At 28.5% G+C, this 20,749-nt stretch overlaps 1 protein-coding gene across 1 annotated transcript in view; it reads right to left on the reverse strand.

Moving 5' to 3' along the window:
• LOC119600927 (myb-like protein P) overlaps positions 1–20,749 on the reverse strand; it is a 267,016-nt gene that overhangs the window by 177,867 nt on the left and 68,400 nt on the right. The window contains exon 2 of the mRNA XM_037951516.1: positions 4,917–4,945. The gene's annotated coding sequence lies outside the window, so the exon portion shown is untranslated. The remainder of the gene's footprint in view (positions 1–4,916; positions 4,946–20,749) is intronic.

Here is a 20,749-nt window from a genome sequence, read left to right on the forward strand (position 1 = left end):
TGTACTATTTTTGCAATAATTTATTATTTTATTGATTGCTGAAACGGAAATTAAATAGAATTAATTTTAACAAAATATTATTAAAATGCGTGTTTCAATTTATCTTAATAAATGGCTAAAAACAACAAGAAAAAGGGGTAAACCAGCAAGTATGGATTTGTACTGAACAAATTGCTTTTTTTAAAGAACAAAGAAAAATTTAATTAAAGTTTATTAAAAGTATTAAATTTCAGTGTTAGGTAAAATTTATGGATGGATATTGATTATAATATTAAAAGTGAAGTTTATACATACATATCGTCACCTTAAACGCAAACGGCCCCATCTAACTTTTTTAAATTTTACAGGAGAAACAAAAAACTATTTAAATTGAAAAGTTTGTTTCTATCAACGCGATTTATTTCTAGTAAATAAACAAATTATTTAATAGTGAAACCTATCATTTGTTATCATGGTTGACAGTGGCGTATATAAAATGGATAAATTGGACTTTTTACCTTCAATATTCAAATGTTTTTGTAGATAGGGCCTTTTGTTTTTTGTCAATAAAATCGATAATGTTGGTGGTAGGAGTCCAATTCTCCAATTACATTAGAATCAACAATAAAATCGATTTTGAATTTTTGTTTAGTTAGGGCCGATAAATAGTATCAAGGAATAAAAAATATTCTATCCCCATACTCTAATCAATGAAAGTAGAATAGACATATAATTTTGGACTAAGTACACTAATTAAACATGGCACACTAAGTAAACAACATATGTATGTTCTTTAGTAATCAACATATAAGAAACTAATTTTTAAACTTTTATAGGGATATTTCATAGAAAAGTAGAAATCAAGTGTACTTCCAAAATGTTTTTTACCCTTTATTAAAATTTTTTAAGAACAGCATTACATACATATGTATGCATTCGGTGCATTGCCAGTTTTCTATTGAATTTGTTTTAAATTGTATGGGATTTCATTTGTACAATACTGATATACATATGTATTTAATCGCCCTTTTAAACTTGAAAGATTAAACTAAGTTTTCTCTTTTAAATGATACATTTTGCAAATTTGCAAGTTTGCACACGTGTTTCCTATATCCCCTTAATATATATTTTACAGAATGTACTTCCAAGAACAATAACTCTTGTTTTTTCCAACTTACTCAGTTGGCTACCAACCTTTTTGGATCAAATATGTTTCTATAGGATCAGCCAGGGTATTATGGATTTACATCCATCTTAAATTGTATCGTTCAGCTTCGATTCAGAATCGATATAATGATGTCCCTCTATCCATCCATATCAATTATGAAATGAAACTACAGGTAGTAATTTTCAAGCTAATTTGATTAAAATTAGCATCTACTCATTCATATATGAAGTCTAGACCACAAACAATCGTACCCCCCGACTATGGAGTTCATAGAAATTAGTGGGTTAGTGGTTAGTGTTCTAGTCTGGTAGACCGTGGGTTCGATTCCCATCTGAGGCACTGGTTAAGGAGCGAACAACAGGCCCGATAGAGGCCTAGGTGTATTTCTTCGGATTTGATGTATATATACATCCTCCTTTCAAACTAACTAACTAACTAACTAACTAACTAACTATGGCTAGTATTACAATGAAATTCGGGATAAATTTCTTTTTTTACAAAATTATATATAATTTTTTCTTTACTTTCATAACAGGTGTAGGTTATCGTATGGTTGGCCATGCCCAACTATACATACATTCTTAGTTATTTTTTCATTTATAAAATTTTGTTTATTTTACTTCTAAGAAAAATCGCTTTGATTTTATCCACCTTGCTCAGTTGGTGATACAACACAGTTTTTCACTTCTTTTGTTTTCATTACACAGGCCAACAAATTTTCTAAAAGATTAAATATGAATCTCAGAATTTCACAATGACATTTTTAAACTGTTAAAACAGCTCGAAGACATCTTTATTTATTTCAACTGAAAGTCCATTGTGTTGATTTTAAAATAAAGGTTTAACCTCTATTATATCTCCTTTCTTCTTCGACATATTTTAACTTAAAATATAAATTAACAAGAACTGAATTTCTAACTATTCTTCATTATTTAATAACCAACCCATAAAGAATTGAATTGTTTAAAAGTTAAAAGCCCGGTTTTAAACAGGCTATCGATTCTTGATAGGAGCAAAATTATCAGCAATAACTTTATATGGACTCAGAAATAATGTTCTCAATTTACTTGAACAAAATTAAGCAATAAATTGTAATCATACTATTTTGACTAATTTTCCTATAGAAAATTATTTCGACTTGTTGCAAACAGAATAACAAACTCAATATATCAACACCTTCTTGATAGTGGATATAAAAATGTGGCATACATGCACTTTATGCACTTAATACTGATGTAGTGTGAAGTCAACAACGTGTAAAGTCAACGAAAAAAGAAAAATTTTTTGAAACATCTTAATAAATTGCTATGGGACTCTGAGAGAAAAAAAATGAACACTGCGTTGGCAGTCTTTCGTTTTTCTCTATAAAATTAAAACATACATGTGAATTTAAATATTATTGTTAAAAGAAATAAAATTGTGCGCACAAGCTGTTGCACAAAGTATAAATATAACAACAAAGTTAAAGTGAAGCATATAGTTTGATGTAGAGGCTTTGACTAAAAAGAAGGTCCTAGTGTTCAATGACCTTCTTGTAGTGAGTTAGTAATATTGTAATTAAAAATTTTAATCAAATATTTTCCGGTGGTTCAGAGAATAATAATCAAGTAGTTTTTGAAATTTCAAACTAAAGATTTTGAAATTATGGATTTATTTCCATATTTACACGCTTTATTACTAAAATGGGGAACATGTTTTCCTAAAATGTCTGCATTTTTATTCCAAGAAGTTTAACCACCAGATATATTTATGTTGTAGGAATAATTCCCCGGTCGATCAGTTAATATCCTGAGCATTTTCTTTCAAATAATTTTTACACAAATTTTAAACATTGATAAAAAAGGGCTTTAAAATATACAGAAAGCGGCCTAACTGCATAAAGCAGAACAAGCTTTTTTCCCTCTATCCTATATGTACATATAATAACCAGCTTTTTGAGAGGTTATAAACAAAAAAACAACAACTGTTGTTCAAGACAATATAAAAATAAAAGTCAATGTTTGTTATGTATATGTTGAAGGTGTAGGTGTATAGTTGCACACACATACTATTTCAACACTTTCAGCTTTAAAGCACAATATCCTCAACTGTATTAACAAAAATCCGCCATACATTCAACTACAATATTGTGCATTTTTCCTTAGTTTAAGTTTATTTCTCTGTACGGCAACGACTTCCACCATCATGTCACTCACTGAACATTTCATGTTGTTTTTCTTTTTCCCTATGAAAGTGTTAAGAAAAATAAAACTATAATATAGTTTTATTTTTCTTTTTTTTTCAATATGCATACTGGCAACGAAAAATTGTATAAATTGTGCACATGATGGTTTTTTGTGTGGAAAATATGATGGGGAAAAAAATTTAACACATTTGTTCGTATGAAAAGCTGCAAAAAAATAGCTATTTTCACCCAAAAATACATTTATACACCTTTAGTTAGTGTGGTTGCATAAACAAAAATGAGCAACACACTTATTGTTTTTATTAAGTTAAAATTGTGAAGAGAAACAAAAAGAAAATGCATTCAACATAAGCAGAAATAAAGGTAAGAAAAACATTTTTTAAATCTGTGTTAACAGATTTTGTGTGCTAAAGTCATTTTGTTTTGTTGAATACATTCACGGCAAAAGTGTTACTAATTTGAAAAAAAAGAAAACTTTTAAAGAAGACAGATTTTTTTTTATGTTTTTGCACAAAAAACAATAACAAGCGCAAATTTTAAGGTCGTTTTTTGTGTCATTAACTTTAACTGAAAGGATTCGCTGACAACATCAATTACTGTGTTCTACAGAGAATTTCTTTGTTTTTGACTAAAATAAATAACGAGGAAGTTTCTGCATATTTACATGAGTACATGGAGTAAAATTTTGTGTACACTATTTCATCACTTGGGAGTGAAAAAAATATATAGGAAGAAAGGTTTTTAATTAAGATAAATTAAAAATGATTTAAAACTTTTTAGGGTGTTTGATGTGTAACAAATTATAGTTTTAAAGGAATTTTAAGCTCACATTTTTAGTTTTGCCCCTTTTCTATATGCAGTTTCTTATTTAAGTGAAACTTTGAATATCATTAGAAAATGCATTTTTTTCTAAACTGATCTAATATGGCCCGATGCTAATAATATTTGACAGAAAGATTTTAGATACTATGAAACTAGTTCATGATGAATTTTATCACTATACTGGTATTTTTAAGCCAATACCTAAGGGTCGCTAATGTTATTCTACGAGAAAGTCCATTTATAGGGGATAAGGTCACTTATGGACCGATCCTCAAAAAACAGTTAGAATTCTTGTTTTTATAAAACTTGTTTATGTCGAATTTCATTGCTTTACTCTAACTTTGAAGAAGTTGTTTATGTCGAATTACGTTGCTATTTTTTAAGGTTTGTTTAATGTTGAAGGTAGAATCAATTATGGACCGATCCTCTTAATATTTGGCAGAGAGATTTTAGTTTCTATAAAACATTTTTATGTCAATTACGTTGATATACTATAATTTTGAAATAAACTATGAACTTTAAAGTAATTTTCTGAGAGGTTCCTTATATGGGGGGTAGAGTCAATTATGGGCCGATCTCCATAAAATTTGAATATAAAGAATATATATACTTTTGTGAGTCTATGACCGATATCGCGATGTATTACAAACGGAATGACAAAACAATATACATATATATTTTTTTAATGGTGGTTATAAAAAATAAAAGTCAAACTTAATCAAACAAAATCAAGATTTTCGTTTGTAGAACTTTTTGAAATACCTGTGTAAAGTAGTTTGATGTTAACATTCCTGAAAATAAAAAAGTTGTATTTTTAAAATGTTTCTATTTATATTTTTGTAAAAGTATTATTAATACAAATATATTTATTTATTAATTTTTATTATGTAATGTAATAAAATTCGAAATTGTTATATTATAGTACGTATGATTGATATTTAATTATATTAAAAGTGATGCAATAATCATACGTATGAGTGGTTTACTATACGGCAACTGAATCTAGGTAAAATCACAAAACAAATGTTAAAACCGACTGACATTAAGCAGAAAACATATAAAAGTAATATCACACTGAGCCGCATTATTTCTACCCTCGGATCTACATATGTATGTTAGCTGCAAATGTAACACTATTGCAATGCAAACAGACTATGTATAAGTATATAAGACATTCCAGGTTTTTGAAAAGTGGCAATTACATTTCATTTATTAAGCTACAAATATTTATAAACATTTTAGTTTGACAACCCACACTACAGTGCTTTATTTAGGTATTTAAGTAAAATCCTATCATATTATTCATTATGTAAATATATAATATAAATAAGTATCCACTTAAAGTAGATACATTTTCGTACATACATTTTCAAAAAAATCTCCATCCACATACTATTAGAAACACATAACAGATGAGGGATGTAGAAACAAATGCAGCAATTTCCATTTTGGTATTATTCGAATTGAAAAAGTGAAAACATAGGTAATTAATAAATATATAAGTATGTTTGTATATATTTTAATTGTTCTATTTATTTAGTGAATTGGAATTTTCGGGCAAATTCGATGTAAAATTTTTAATTTTAATAAAAATGTTCTACACTACAAACAACTGTAAAAGGTATACCTACAAAAACAAAGTTTTGAAATATGTATTTTTATAATCAATAAAATATTTTCTTACGTATATTAAAACGTTTTGAGTTTTAAAAGTTTAAAGTAAAGTTTATTTCAAAAAACTTAGTTTACACATTTTTCTAATAAATCCTTATAATTTTAACAGTCTCGACGAAAAAAACAAATAAATACAAACACATGTCAAGATACTTACTTTAATTTAAAAAGTATTTTTATTCGTATGTATTTACAAAACATAACTGATTTTGACACATGTCTATTCAAACAGTGGCAGAAGCTCTAAAATGCAACACAAAAATGTAGTTACAAAAAATTAGACATTTATAGTACAAATACAGTAGACAATATATTAAGAATAAATTAAATCTACTGTGGATACAATCTGTAATTGTTTGTATCTTTTAACTGAAATAAACTTTCCAACACTATATGTATTAAATTGTCGGCGATCTAGCCATGTCCGTCGGTCTGTCTGTCTGTTGAAAACACGATAGAGCTCAAACGGGAACAGTTAAAGAGCTGAAATTTTGCCCAGATATTTTTAGTTAATGCAGGTTTTTTTGAATTGAAAATGCGCAATATTTGTCCACGATTTTGCCTAGCCCCCATATAAGGTCCACTTCAGAAAATGACTTTAACGCACATAACTAGCTAAATGAAGCATATATGGTGAAATTCGGCATAAACATGTTTTATAGGAACCTAAATCTCTCTGTAAAATTTTATAAGGATCGGTCAATAATTGACCCTACCCGCCATATAAGGGCCACTTCAGAAAATGACTTTAATGCTCATAAATGTCTAAAGGAAGTATCTATAGTGGTGAAATTCGGCATAAACATGTTTTATAGGAAACTAAATCTCTCTGTAAAATTTTATAAGGATCGGCTCATAATTGACCCTACCCGCCTTATAAGAAAATTCGTCATAAACATATTTTATAGGAACCTAAACCTCTTTGTAAAATGGTATATGGATCGGCCAATAATTGACCCTACCCGCTATATAAGGGCCCCTTCAGAAAATGGCATAAATAAGTTTGTTACAAGATAAAATCTATCTGCTAAATTTTATGAGGAATGGCCCATTATTGACCCTACCCCCATATAAGTTCCCCTTCAGCAAGTATTTTTAACGCTCTACTGGCTTAAAAACAACTTTTTTACAAGACAAAATCTCTCTGAAAAATTTTAAAAGGTCTCCTTAAAAACAATTACGTAAACGCTAACTGTCGTAAAAATGTGAGTACAGAGAAGAAATTCGAGATAACTAAGTTTATTACAAGCCAAAATCTCTCTACCAAATCTTATGAAGATCGATTCATAACCGATCTAACTGGCTAAATAATAGCAGTGTAGTGGTGAAATTTATCATAAACAAGCTTTATAGCAACAAAAATCTCTATTTCAAAAATCACTCTAATGTCTATATTAATTTCGAGTAGTAAATTTCAGTATACATCAAATAAATGAGAAGACCTTCCAAAATTTACTTTATTTTTACGGCACAAAATTTGATAGTGGGGATAGAATGGCCGAATATAACATTCATACTTGTTGTATGTTTGTTTGTTTGGACTTTATAGGCAACTAAACGGCTGGACCGATTTCTTTGAAATTCACAGTGTCTTCCTTTATTTCTAGAAGGAACTATAAGCTTTTTACTTCAAAATTTCTAGTGGGCGTGAATCCACTCCCATTTCGGAAATACAATTAGTTAGATTTAGCACACAAACGGACATGGCAATTTTAAAAGTTAAATGTACACGCAAAGAAGAAATATGGTTAGGGCTACCATAAACTGAAACTATCATTAATGTTTGGAATTATAATTAGGACAACCATATAAAATACTTCACTTTGGAGATCATAATATGATTCTTGTAGGTTGTCATAAGTTAACATATTATTGTTCCTATAACAATTATAATATGATTCCTACAATACCATAATTTGTTCTTTAATTTACCATTATATTATCCCCATTAATAACATCAAATATTTAAGGGAATCATTTTATTACCAACAAAAAATAATTTTAATTAAAATAACAATAAATCAAAATTACAATTTTCCATCAGCCAGTATAAATTGAAGAATATCCTAGAAAAATCAATATGATTTTAATTACGTAATTTATACGTACATTATTACTTACATATATTGATGGAAGATCTACTAACATTTGTAATGTCGATATACCTATTCCTAGTTAAGTGGTACTTCTGCTAAAAACTGATTACAGGTGATCAAGCGGTGTAGAGTCTGGTATACCATTCTTTTGTTCTGCGGACACGAAAAATATATCCAAATTAGAATTACTCGTTGACTATGGATATTAAAAAAAATAATTTTGTGACATTTCACAAAAAAGATATGTTTACAACAATTAAAAAGAAAAATTATAAAATATGTAAAAATAGAAAATTTCTTATACTTTATGAATTAAATAATCACTTTTAATACATATTTTACACTCACATAGTTTTATAAGAAAATGTATTTTTTTTAATTCAATTGGTTTTTTATTTTAATTTCAATTCCTTGTTTCTTACACTTCTTTAATCTTCAAGTTCTTATTATCAAATGACGCTCTGTGGCGTTTTAGAGAGAAAAATGGCATACAATGATGTTGTACCTTCAAAAATTAAATAGTTCGTATAAATATTGAAAGCTTAATATTGAAAATACATAGAAACAGTAAGCAATACATGTTTGAACTTCAACTTTTTTTGTTTTAACAATGACGTCACAGTAAAAATGTCAATTAAACTCAAATATACATCTAATTTTTATTTTTCAAATAAGAAAAAGTGCCCTTTTAAGTATATTTAACTAAACAAATGAAAGGAATAGGAAACGCAATTGCTATTCTAAATTCACATTTATACTTACCTTTAACAACATATATTTTGTTCTTATTTAATTTTTATTTTTAATATTAAATTAATTTGAGAACACACACACTGTTTACTCTTTAAAAGAGTAAATTTTAATTAAAATATGTTTACAAATTTGAAAAATAAATTAATTTTTATAGGAATAATATCAAATGTTTGGTAGAAAATAAAATAAATTTCATAATTGAGGATCATGTAATTTTATAATATGACATGTTAAATGGTTATATAAATTAAGGTTTAATTGTAATAGTCATATGAGACATTTAGGAATATATTTTGATCGCAATGAAAATGTACAACCATGTTTTTTCTTTGCGTGTACTTTTAAAATTCTGATTAACCTTTTTGTTTAAAAATCGTTAATATTAAATGCACAACAAAATAATTAACCAGTGGTATTATGAACTAACAAACAAGAGACTCATGTTCGTAGGTAGGTACTTATTTAAGTAGTTATTTGTAAGCGAGCGTGCTAAGTACTCTCCTTCAATATTATCACCGTGATCAAATAATAATTTTTTGAATTTAATTTGTAAACCAAAAATATTTAATCTAAATTTTTGTAAATTTTTTTTTAATTTATTATTTGATCTAAAAAAGCGTATTTGACTCTGGCGCAATTTCCTGAGAATATAACCTAAAGTTAAACAAAGGGCATATCAAATATAGAGGTGAACAATATTATTTGTATGTACTTACGAAGGATATAACTTCACCGTGATGCGATCTGAAAACTAAGTTTATAAACTAGTTTCATATTAAAGCATCAATATTAGTTACCTCCCATAACCTAAACCTATTTCATGGTTATAGAATACTATAAACCTTACAACTACATTTAGTTGAGGAAACTAACGAGGTGGGTTCATTTTATGTAAATCTCAATGTGTTACTGTATTAAGAAATATTACTAAATTTATTTCCTTGATATGTACAAGTTTGTTTTGTATGAATTGTATGAATGTTTTTATGTACGTGCACCACCCCTTCCTCCCTCTATGCTATGTACATAACAACAAACATATTAAAGTGATTTCATTCATTTAGTTCCGGATGTCATTTCTATCATCGTACGTGTACATGTTTTTGAATACATATTCTTACATCATACATAAGGATGTATTACAAGAATGATGATGATGTATATATTTGCTAAAAATTGCTTTTTCTTTTATACAAAAAATTGTCAAGTCACATGAAATGAAAGTAAAAATAAACCACATATATACACTTTTGATTAAATACAAAACAGATGTTTCATATATTATTGATATCATTTTCATTTAAATTATCATTTGGTTAGTTATTAGTTCATGTAAATACACAGAATATTAAGAAAACATGCAGGACAAAGTTCATGAATTTAAAACTATGTATTTAATAAAGAAAAAATCACGCACTATTTGTATTAGAGGAGTGGAAAAAACGTATTTAGTTAACATTTTTAAGAAGTCTCCGATTTAAGAAAATTAAGAAACAGTTTTTACATTTGTAATGATGTGAAAAATTAAGGAAAAGAATAATAATAACTCCTTCTCAATAGAAATTAATTTATACAAAATAGCACTAACTCTACCTTTTTCTACTTAGCTGTAAAAAAAAGTATAACATGCTTTAACTAAAAGTCATTTCACTTAAGTCAATATTAACTTTAGCACAAGTTATATAACAACTACAACTTTTCCAGTATCTTTCAGGTGAATAATACTTATTTGTTCTCCTTGGGTTTTCTTCTTTTGTTTTCAACTTTTACATTCTCCATCTATACTTAATTTTTTTTTTACAAAATTGCTTTTAACATAATTGCAATAATTCCCATATGATCTCTGTCTGCTCTCAATGTGGCACAAAAACTGTATGTCGATGTTTTTGTTTGTTTTTTTGTACTTTGTATTTATAAATAGAAAAATGTTGTGCTAATATATTTAAACATCTTTTTTTAAATGAATATTTAAATTTTTGAGCAGGTTTACGAGCATGTATAGCAAAATGAATCACAATTATAGATCACTTATTTACTTTCCAACACACATTCTATGAGATCGTAATCGGGCAAGCCATAATAATGATATCCTACATCTCCTATGAACTCTAGAGGTATCCAAAAATATTGATTTTCATTGGATTGGTCTCATTTTGTTTATTATTGTGCAAATTTTAGTCTAAACGGATTTCCATAACTCGATTGAAGCAATCCAAAAGTCATTTTATTTACCTAATTTTACATTTTTCAAGCCATTTCCAGCACGAGTTGTTGTTTAGACTCTAGTGTACAAAAAACCAATAAAAATGCATATTCGGGTATGACCGAACATATGAAAAAAGATGGGGGGTATATGGATTTTTTGATTCCGTTTATAACACATCGAAATATTGGTCATAGACCCACAAACGTATATATCGTCACCTGAAACGCAAAGGGCCCTAACTAACCAAAAATTCAAAATCGATTTTATTATTGATTCTAATGTATTGCATCAAAACAAATGTCCACACCAAAAATTGGACTTCTACGACCAACATTATCGATATTATTGACAAAAAGCAAAAGGCCCTATCTACGAAAACATTTGAATATTGAAATTAAAAAATCCAATTTATCCATTTTTATATACGCCACTGTCAATCATGACAACAAATGATAGGTTTCACTATTAAATTATTTGTTTATTTACTACAAATAAATCGCGTTGATAGAAACAAACTTTTCAATTTAAATAGTTTTTTGCTACTCCTGTAAAATTTTAAAAATGTTAGATAGGGCCGTTTGCGTTTTAGGAGACGATATATTCTGGGTCCTTATTAAATTCTAAGATGATCTAGCCATGTCCGTCCGTCTGTCTGTTGAAAGGACGATAGAGTCCGAACAGAACGAGAAAGAGGTTTGAAATTTTCTTCTCTATAGGTAAGGTTTATTTGGTATTGAAAATGGGCAATATCGGTCCATGCTTTCGGATAGCCCCCATACAAGTGGACCCGCGAAAACAGCGTTAATGGGCATATCTGTTTCAAAAGTACGAGTATAGCGATGAAATTCGACATAAATAAGTTTCCAAAATCTCCCTACCAAATTTTATGAGGATCGGTCTGTAATTGATCCTACCCCCATATAAGGCCCCCTTTAGAAAATTAGTTTAACGCTCATTACTGGCTTAAAAATACTAGTATAGTGATGAAATTCGACACACATAAGTTTCAATGAAGCCAAAATCTCTCTATTAAACTTTGTGTGGATAATTGACCCCACTCCCTATACTTAAACGATCATTACTGGCTTAAAAATACAAAATACAGAAAAGCGATGAAATTCGACACACATATGAGTTAAAACCTCTCTACCAAATGTATTGAGGTTCGATCAATAAGAAAATTACTTTGACGATCTTTGCTGACTTAAATATACGTGAACAGTTATGAAATTTTATATATGAAACATTTATAGGAACGTAAATTTTCCTACCGAATTTCATGCGGAAAGTGTCGGGAAGTGATGTTCGATGTAAAGATGTTTTGTATGAACCGAAATTGGTTTAAAAAAATTTTATGAAAAACGGTCCTCTTCAGTTAATTTAATGAATAATATCACCCTGATGTTTATAGGGGAACATTCCTATAAAACACATTTTTAGATACCTCTAAACTGATTTTAATCAAGTGACCCTCTACACGGCTAAACAAAGATGGTCTCTGCATGTATTTACTTTAGTATACTTTTAAAATTAAATAGATATTTGTAGCAACTTTTCAATTTGTTTGTGGCAAATCGTTTGTACAAATCAACAATTATGTAGGAGTATAACAGTAATGGGTACAATATATACAAATCAGCACATTTATAATTGTAAGTCAAGACATTCAAGCGGAACAACTAATAAATGTATATGTAAGTCACACAGAGTTGATTTTTGTGTTCGTGTTTTCTCTAAACGTTTTTAAAGAAATTTTAAAAAATCCCCTCATTGCTTCGCAAACTCTGAGTTCATTAATTAAAAAATTTCGCATATCATTTTAGCATTTAGAACAAAAACCACAGAAATGTTTATGTGTGTCCAGATGTCTAACAACATACACCATAAATTTGCAACATATTTAACATACCAACACATATTGACATAAACATATATGATTGTGAAGGCACATGCATAGGCAACTCTTGCCACTCGCTTGCCTTAGTATTTAGTAAAATTATTTGCCTATTTGAATGTTTATTTGATTTATATTTTGTACATATGTATATATATTTTCTTTTTTAATTTGTTGTCTATCAACTCATTCAATTTGTATATATTTTTCTACGAATGTTTGCATTCTGTTAAATGTCTATGTGTCTGTCTGCTTCACTGTTAGCCGGTCTTTCTATTTAAAAGTCATTTAATATGTATTTGTGATGAACATATTTAGTATTTAGATTTAAACATGATTTTCTCATTCACTATTTGTCAAAGCCAAAAGCTGTATTTTCTTTTGACTTATTTTTCCTTTCAATTTTTAATTTTTTTTGACGTTTTAATAGAAACAGACAGCATAAAAATGTATATAAATTGTAAATAAAGCTAAATAAGTAAGGAATTTCATCAAACAAATTAAAATTTATTCAAATAAATAATGGAATGATTCTAAAGGGGAGAGAATCGAAAAAAAAAACATATGATTACTGTTAAAGTTCAAATAAAATTGCAGAAATTTTTAATTTTTTGTTTACTTTTTTATGGAAGATTTTTAGAAAAATGTTGAGGTCACAACATTTCACCACTCAAACGATGTCTTTTATATATTAGTAAGTATTTGTACCTTACGAATAACTCAGTTAAAGAACTATTTAGTTTTGCTTTTGTAAAGCGTTAGTGTGTGCATAATTTTAATTAGTTTATACAATTATTTTAAATATGCAAAACTGATTTATTTTAATTATACTCTACACCACTATAGTGGGGAGGGTATTAAGTGTTTGTGCTGATGTTTCTAACACCCAGAAATATAGATCCTACACCCACCTTAAAGTATACAAGTCGGCCCAGAATAATTTCCTGAGATTCAACATAAATGCATTATTATTGAAAATGAATGGCATTTAATATTCGTAATTGGTATAGGGTATTATATGGTCGGCCACACCCGACTATAGTTTTTCACTTGTTTTTATTAATATTTGTTTATTTTTTGCATCTATACCAACCTTAAACTATACCAATTCGCTTAAAATCCTTTTTTTTTTCATTTTCTAAGTTTGAGAGCAAGGTGCAGGACGTAATTTTAAAAATAATTTAATGAAATTTCGCAATTTTTTCAATATAAACTGGTGATGATTATAGTAAAATAATATAAAATTTGACACACTAGACGACTCATCATGTTCTTAGAACTAGAAGAACTTAAAAAATGTTAATGTCAAAGTCTTTTTTAATTTATTCATATCCCCACCCAATTTAAACTTAATTCTCATGACCTGGACATCAAAAACTTCCTAATATTACTCAATATTTTATACCTACATAAATTCACTTCAATATTTAGAAAAAACCCAGGAAATAAACAAATTTTTAATGAAGTGATGATTTGTGTTAATAAACCTTTAACAAAATGTATAAAAAAAGAACAAACATAAAAAATTGAAAGGCAAAATATAAATTAGTTCCACTAGGAATAACAAAATTGATATAAGTTAAAACAACACAGACACACAACACTCTAAGTTCACAATAATAAATTACAGGGCATTAAGTTAAATTGCAAAAATGGGAAAAAAAGACGAACACCAAAATCAAATAACAAGTGACTGACGAAAAAAGCCTATACTATATTGAACAACAGAAATTTCTGCAAAAAAAAAAAAAAAGAAACACAAAGATCAAGCAGACACTTCCTAAGGACAATATATTCGAAATGCTGGTACACACTTCAATTTCTTTCTTTAACTTCTTTAGCATTTCATTATTTATGTTGACATTGGGGAATTTGTAGCGAATATACAATCAACAGGATGAATATTATGAGAATAGAAAGAGTGTTTTAGAGGATGAAAGGTTGTGAGAGAGGGGCATGGTGAGAGTGAAAAATAAGACGTAAATAAATAAAATCACATGCCATCTTTATCGTTTAAGAAAATTGTTTTTGTTGTTGTAATAAACAACAATCTTGGTAAAGTACTTTAGTGAATTGTTCACCGTACAGTGATAGAAATGTTTAGAAAATTTTATATATCAATTGTAACATATTAACAATTATTGACATTCTTTTTTCTACAATATTAATTGTGAAAGCTGATTGGTATTGATGAGTTTAGTTTTGCTGTATCAACCGGTGATCTTTAATAATAAAGTTAAAAAGGCAATAAATACCAGAAAAAGTTATTTTGATATATTTTTTATAGCTGTAATACCAAAATTTGATCTTAAGTCTGACAAAAATTTAAATGAAATAAATCACCCCTACATTGAACTAATAATCTATAAAAGTTGTAAACAAATATTTCATTTTTTGATTGTATAAACGTAAGGAGAATCTATTTAAGACAACTGGTGGTATAAGTAATAATTTTAATTATTAAGTATTCGACTATAATTCATTCCTCTACTGTAGTAGAGAAATAAATAAATGTTCTTTAATGGTTTTTGCGATTTTAATCAAATTTTTACACTTAAAGAGAAGAAGTATTATTAAGTACAAGTTTCAGTTTGGGTTTTATACACAAAAAATTATGTTATTTCGTTTTCCAATTATGGCCGTCCGGGAAGAGCTATGGAACTGAAAATAAGGCCCAATGATTTCAGCTACTTATCAGACATTTAAAAATGTTATAAATGTTATTTAAACTTTAAAATATATATCTATGTCATTCCTTCTCAACAGTTTAAATACCATTTAAAACTGTAATATAAAGCCAAAAGCCACAAGAATGACCATTAAAATCTCCTTTAATAATTAATAAGGCATATGGAATTCGTCTTTACCAGCATTTCAATAAATCTTAGTTATTTTCTAGTAAATTGTTGAGTTTTTACTTCACATCACATTCTAAGGTTTTCTTTATATTTATATTTTATAGATTTATATGGATTCTTAATTTTTCTGCCTGTGTATAAGGATTTTTATTGTTCTTGCTCTTGCTCTCTTTCTCGCTTATAGGCATTTTTCGCTTTTAATGCCATTTACTATATGTACAGTAATCAATCATCAATTACCGTTAAATCCATCAGGAATTATGCGTTAAATTGATTGAATGTCTGTATACCAAGTACATTTACCATACACTCTCACTGATTCTAACTGACACCCACACATGCATATACATTTATACATGTTTACAAATACTTATGTATAGAAAGCCAGGCTGTCAGGGAGGCAGACAAATAGTCAATGGTGTTTGTGTTTATGTTTTAAAGCAAATGACGTCTGTTGCGATTTATTTACAACAACGCGCAACAGTATATTGTTCTACGGGGAAAGTGTGCTGGAGCATTAGAAGCCAAAAGGGGAAAAGGAAGTGAAAACACGAGGGTAAAAAAATAAAACAACATTAGAGTGTATTAGAAAAATTCACATTATTCTACACTCACTTTAAGTGTTTGTTCTGTGTGCAGCTGATGTTTATTTCAAGTTATTTTTGCTACACAGAATAGTAAATCAGCATGTTTGCTTAAGCTGGCATTTGAAGCTATGTAGTGTTTGTGTCTAAGTATGATGTATGTATATTAGAGGTGCACAAAATATAGATTTTCTTTTAATAGAGATACAGGTATATTTAACATAACTATAAGCTCAAACGCGCTTTTCGGTCGTCGTCCTTGCGCCAAATTTGTTCCCATTATCTTGAAAATTTCGAGCTGTACCTTAGGCAAAAGCTTTACATGGACAGCCAGACGGACGGGCAAGGCTTAATCGACTAAGAAAACGATTCTATGTCCATTGGAATACTTTAAGGTTGGTATAGGACGAATATTATTGTGCGCTATAAACTTCAGCACAAACTTAATATACCACGTAGGGTATTTATATATCATTTTGTGAATATATAGCAAAGAAAATGGTGAATAGACTTGTTACGTGTTCTCTCATGTTAATAGAAAGATAGCCTAAAAGATAACATTTATTTACTATATTTATTTATTAATTTCACTATATTTAAAGAAATCGCGTTAATGATACTAATTTTGAGCCCATCTAATTTATATGTATGTGTGTAGGGAGGCATTCAAGTATTTGGTGCTGGCATTGGTACTGCGGTGTTTCTGATGTAGTTTATATCGTTGCTGTTATTTGATGAGCTTTAATAAAGTTAGGTGTAGCTGCTCTACCATTCTGTTCATCATTCACACACTTAAAGATTGATATGATTTGTTATAGTCTGACTGATTGTGAGTTATTCAGTTAGAAACAAAAATAAGAATAAACAAGTAAGAAAGTATAGTCGGGCGTGGCCGACCATATGATACCCTACACCAGTTATGAATATTAAATGTGATTTATTTTTCATAATATCTCATTTATCTTCAATATTCCCTTGTTCCGATACATTTAAGCAATTTATGGATGAAAAACTAATTTTCTGAAAGAGGCTTTATATGGGGGCTAGGGGCAAATATGGACCAAGCCCGATAAAATTTTGTGAACACAAATATCGCTGAATTTCATCGCGATATTTGTGTTTATAAGTTAATTTGGGACATTCAAGTAATTTTCTAAAGGGGACTTTGTATGGGAGCTAGGGTCAAATGGGGCCCGATCTTTATGAAATTTGGCAGGGTTATCAAGACTTCTATAAAACTTAGTTGTGCCGTATTTTGTCGATATATCTCTATATTTAACATAATTATGAGCTCAGAAGCCCTTTTCGGGCGGTTCTGTTCTATGGGGGCTAGGTGAAATAATGGACCGATTTTAACCATTTTCAATAGGCTTCGTCCTTGGGTCAAATAAAACGTGCGTGCTAAATTTCATCCAATTATCTTGAAAATTGCGACCTGTAGCTTGCGCACAAGGTTTACATGGACAGCCAGCCAGACGGACGGACGGACATAGCTTAATCGACTCAGAAAACGATTCTAAGCCGATTGGTATACTTTAAGGTGGGTCTAGGACGAATATTTTTATATGTTACAAACATCAGCACAAATCCAATATACTCTCCCCACTAAAGTGGTGTAGGGTATAAAAAGTATGTAATAAATAAATATAAAGAGTCATAGAATAAAATTCAAGAAAAACAGAAAACAGGCCTATATCGGCTTACCGAATCTTATGTACAAATTAATATATTTATTAAAAAACATAAAAATTATCATCTTATTTACAAATTATAAACATTATGAAATTTGAAGACCATCTACTAATATCCTTACGCCTGTGTATTAAAGGAGCGAAAATTCCCAGAGAAGAGGACATTAGAAGACAAAATTTTGTTACAATATTCTCCGATGATAGTAAGTATTTGAAATATAAACTAGAAAATATTTGATGTCAATATAATATTTAATGTTAATATAATAAAATTCCAAAATCATGATTTTATGACTTTTAAAATTTAACTAACTAACTAACTAACTAACTAACTACTAACTAACTAACTAACTAACTAACTAACTAACTAACTAACTAACTAACTAACTAACTAACTAACTAACTAACTAACTAACTAACTAACTAACTAACTAACTACTAACTAACTAACTAACTAACTAACTAACTAACTAACTAACTACTAACTAACTAACTAACTAACTAACTAACTACTAACTAACTAACTAACTAACTAACTAACTAACTAACTAACTAACTAACTAACTAACTAACTAACTAACTAACTAACTAACTAACTAACTAACTAACTAACTAACTAACTAACTAACTAACTAACTAACTAACTAACTAACTAACTAACTACTAACTAACTAACTAACTAACTAACTAACTAACTACTAACTAACTACCTAACTAACTAACTAACTAACTAACTAATTAACTAAACCACTAAACAAAATCTTTCTATAGTTCCAAAAACTGCAGTTGACTTAAACAAATAAATTTGCCTTGAAACCTATGTATTCTTTAAAATTAAAGTTATTTAAGAAGTTTCACCTAAAAATAGAAACATTGTTATACAAAATAACAATTTATTTCTCATCTTCCATGTTTAGCTTAATACATACATAAATATGTATGTGCTATGTATGTACAATAGGGTACACATAGAGAACAAACAAGGTATTGTTGTTTCTACTAAAAATTAAACTTTAGTCATCCTAAGATGTCGTTTTTCGAAATATTGTCATGAAAGAAGCTTTTGAGAGGAGCTTTTTTTAAATTTTAGAGAAGTTCCTTTTTCAAAATTCAATTTTATTTAAATTTAAAACCAACTTTATTGAATAAACAACATTATTCAAAATGTTGTTTGCGAAGCAAGCACCACAACACATATGTATGTATGTATGTATGTACAGTGTAAGTTTTCAGTACAACGGAAATATTTATTTCAAAATACAATGTGTATCAACGAAAAGCTTATAAAACTACACATGATTGATATACATTAGGGTGTCCCATGAACTACTTTATTTGTATGAGTACCTCTAAAACCATGCGTATTAATGTATTAAATACAAGAAAAATAAAAAATATTTTTTTTTGAAAATGACCTTAGAAAGAATTACCTAAATACTAATTTTCGGTGGGATCATCAGCAACTTCCATTTTTGGATTCACCCTATTGTATATATGTGTATGTATTTCACATATTTTTATTTTCTACATAGTCATACATTCATTCATCCATTTTCTCATTCAACTCTTTTGTAATCAGTTACAATACATATGAATTTAAACGTATCCTTGACAAGGACACGTGTTAAAGAAACTGTATTAGTGTTAACAAACAATAACAGGTACATGATTATTCTTTTTATTTTTTCCATTTTTTTGTTCGAAATGTGAAATTTATTTTATTGCTTTTTGTGCTCGATAAACGTAAATTATTTCATTTTTATTGAATCAAATAGAAGTCAAGGTAATATTTAGTCGCATGAATATAAAAGAAATGATGTATGCATGTACATATTTCAATACCAATGTCTCTTTGCAATTGACATATAATGCTGTGTAATTGATCAGTATTTTCTTTATTTCTTTATCGATATTATTTTTAACTTTTTCTTTAATGTAAATATTATTTTTTCGTGATTTACTTTTTTATTTTTATATTAAAAAAATAAAATGTTAGTATTTTTAAAGGTTAATTAAGCATATACATACATAAATGTGCATTTGAGTTAATATATAAAACATATTTGGAATAATCACTACTCCATGTATTATTACATAGACAAAAATATAATAATGTATTCCAAATCAAACAAAAATTAGTAAAAAAAAATTGAATTCGAATTGTGATTTGTCCTCTTTTCGAATTGATTGTGCCAATTATGGGCCAAAAATCTGTAGATATGTATATTGTGGTTTCCGTAAGACTTGTGATATGTAAACCTTCGATCCTTATAAAAATTAGTGAATAAATTTTGCTCATAAATTGTTTATATGGGGGATAGGAGCGAATGTGGACCGATCCAGATAAAATGGGCAGGATAGATTTGTATTTATAAAATATTTGTCGGTGCTATATTTCATTGCAATAATAGTGCTAATAAATGAATTGCGGATATTCAAGTCACTTTCTGAAGGAGGCTTTGTATGGAGGCTAGGGTCAAATGAAGTCCGATCATTTCGAAATTCGTCAAAGTCATCAAGGATTGTATAAAACTTAGATGTGCGAACTTTCATCGAGTTACATTTATATTATATATAATTATGAGCTCAAAAGCTCTTTTCGGGAGGTTCAGTTGTAGGGGGGGCTATGTAGGTGAAATAATGGACCGATTTTAACCATTTTCAATAGGCTTCGTCCTTAGGTCAAAACAAGCGTGTATTTCAAATCTTGAAAATTGCGACATGTACTTTGATAACTACGTTTACATGGACAAACGGACAGTCGGACGGATATCGTTAAATCGACTCAGAAAGTGATTCTGAGTCGATCGGTAACATTTTTTAAATGCGTTACAAACAT

This window comes from Lucilia sericata, unplaced genomic scaffold, assembly GCF_015586225.1.
Source record: "Lucilia sericata isolate MDLA Ls3-8-SP2 unplaced genomic scaffold, ASM1558622v1 Contig000128F_arrow, whole genome shotgun sequence".
Classification (NCBI taxonomy): domain Eukaryota; kingdom Metazoa; phylum Arthropoda; class Insecta; order Diptera; family Calliphoridae; genus Lucilia; species Lucilia sericata.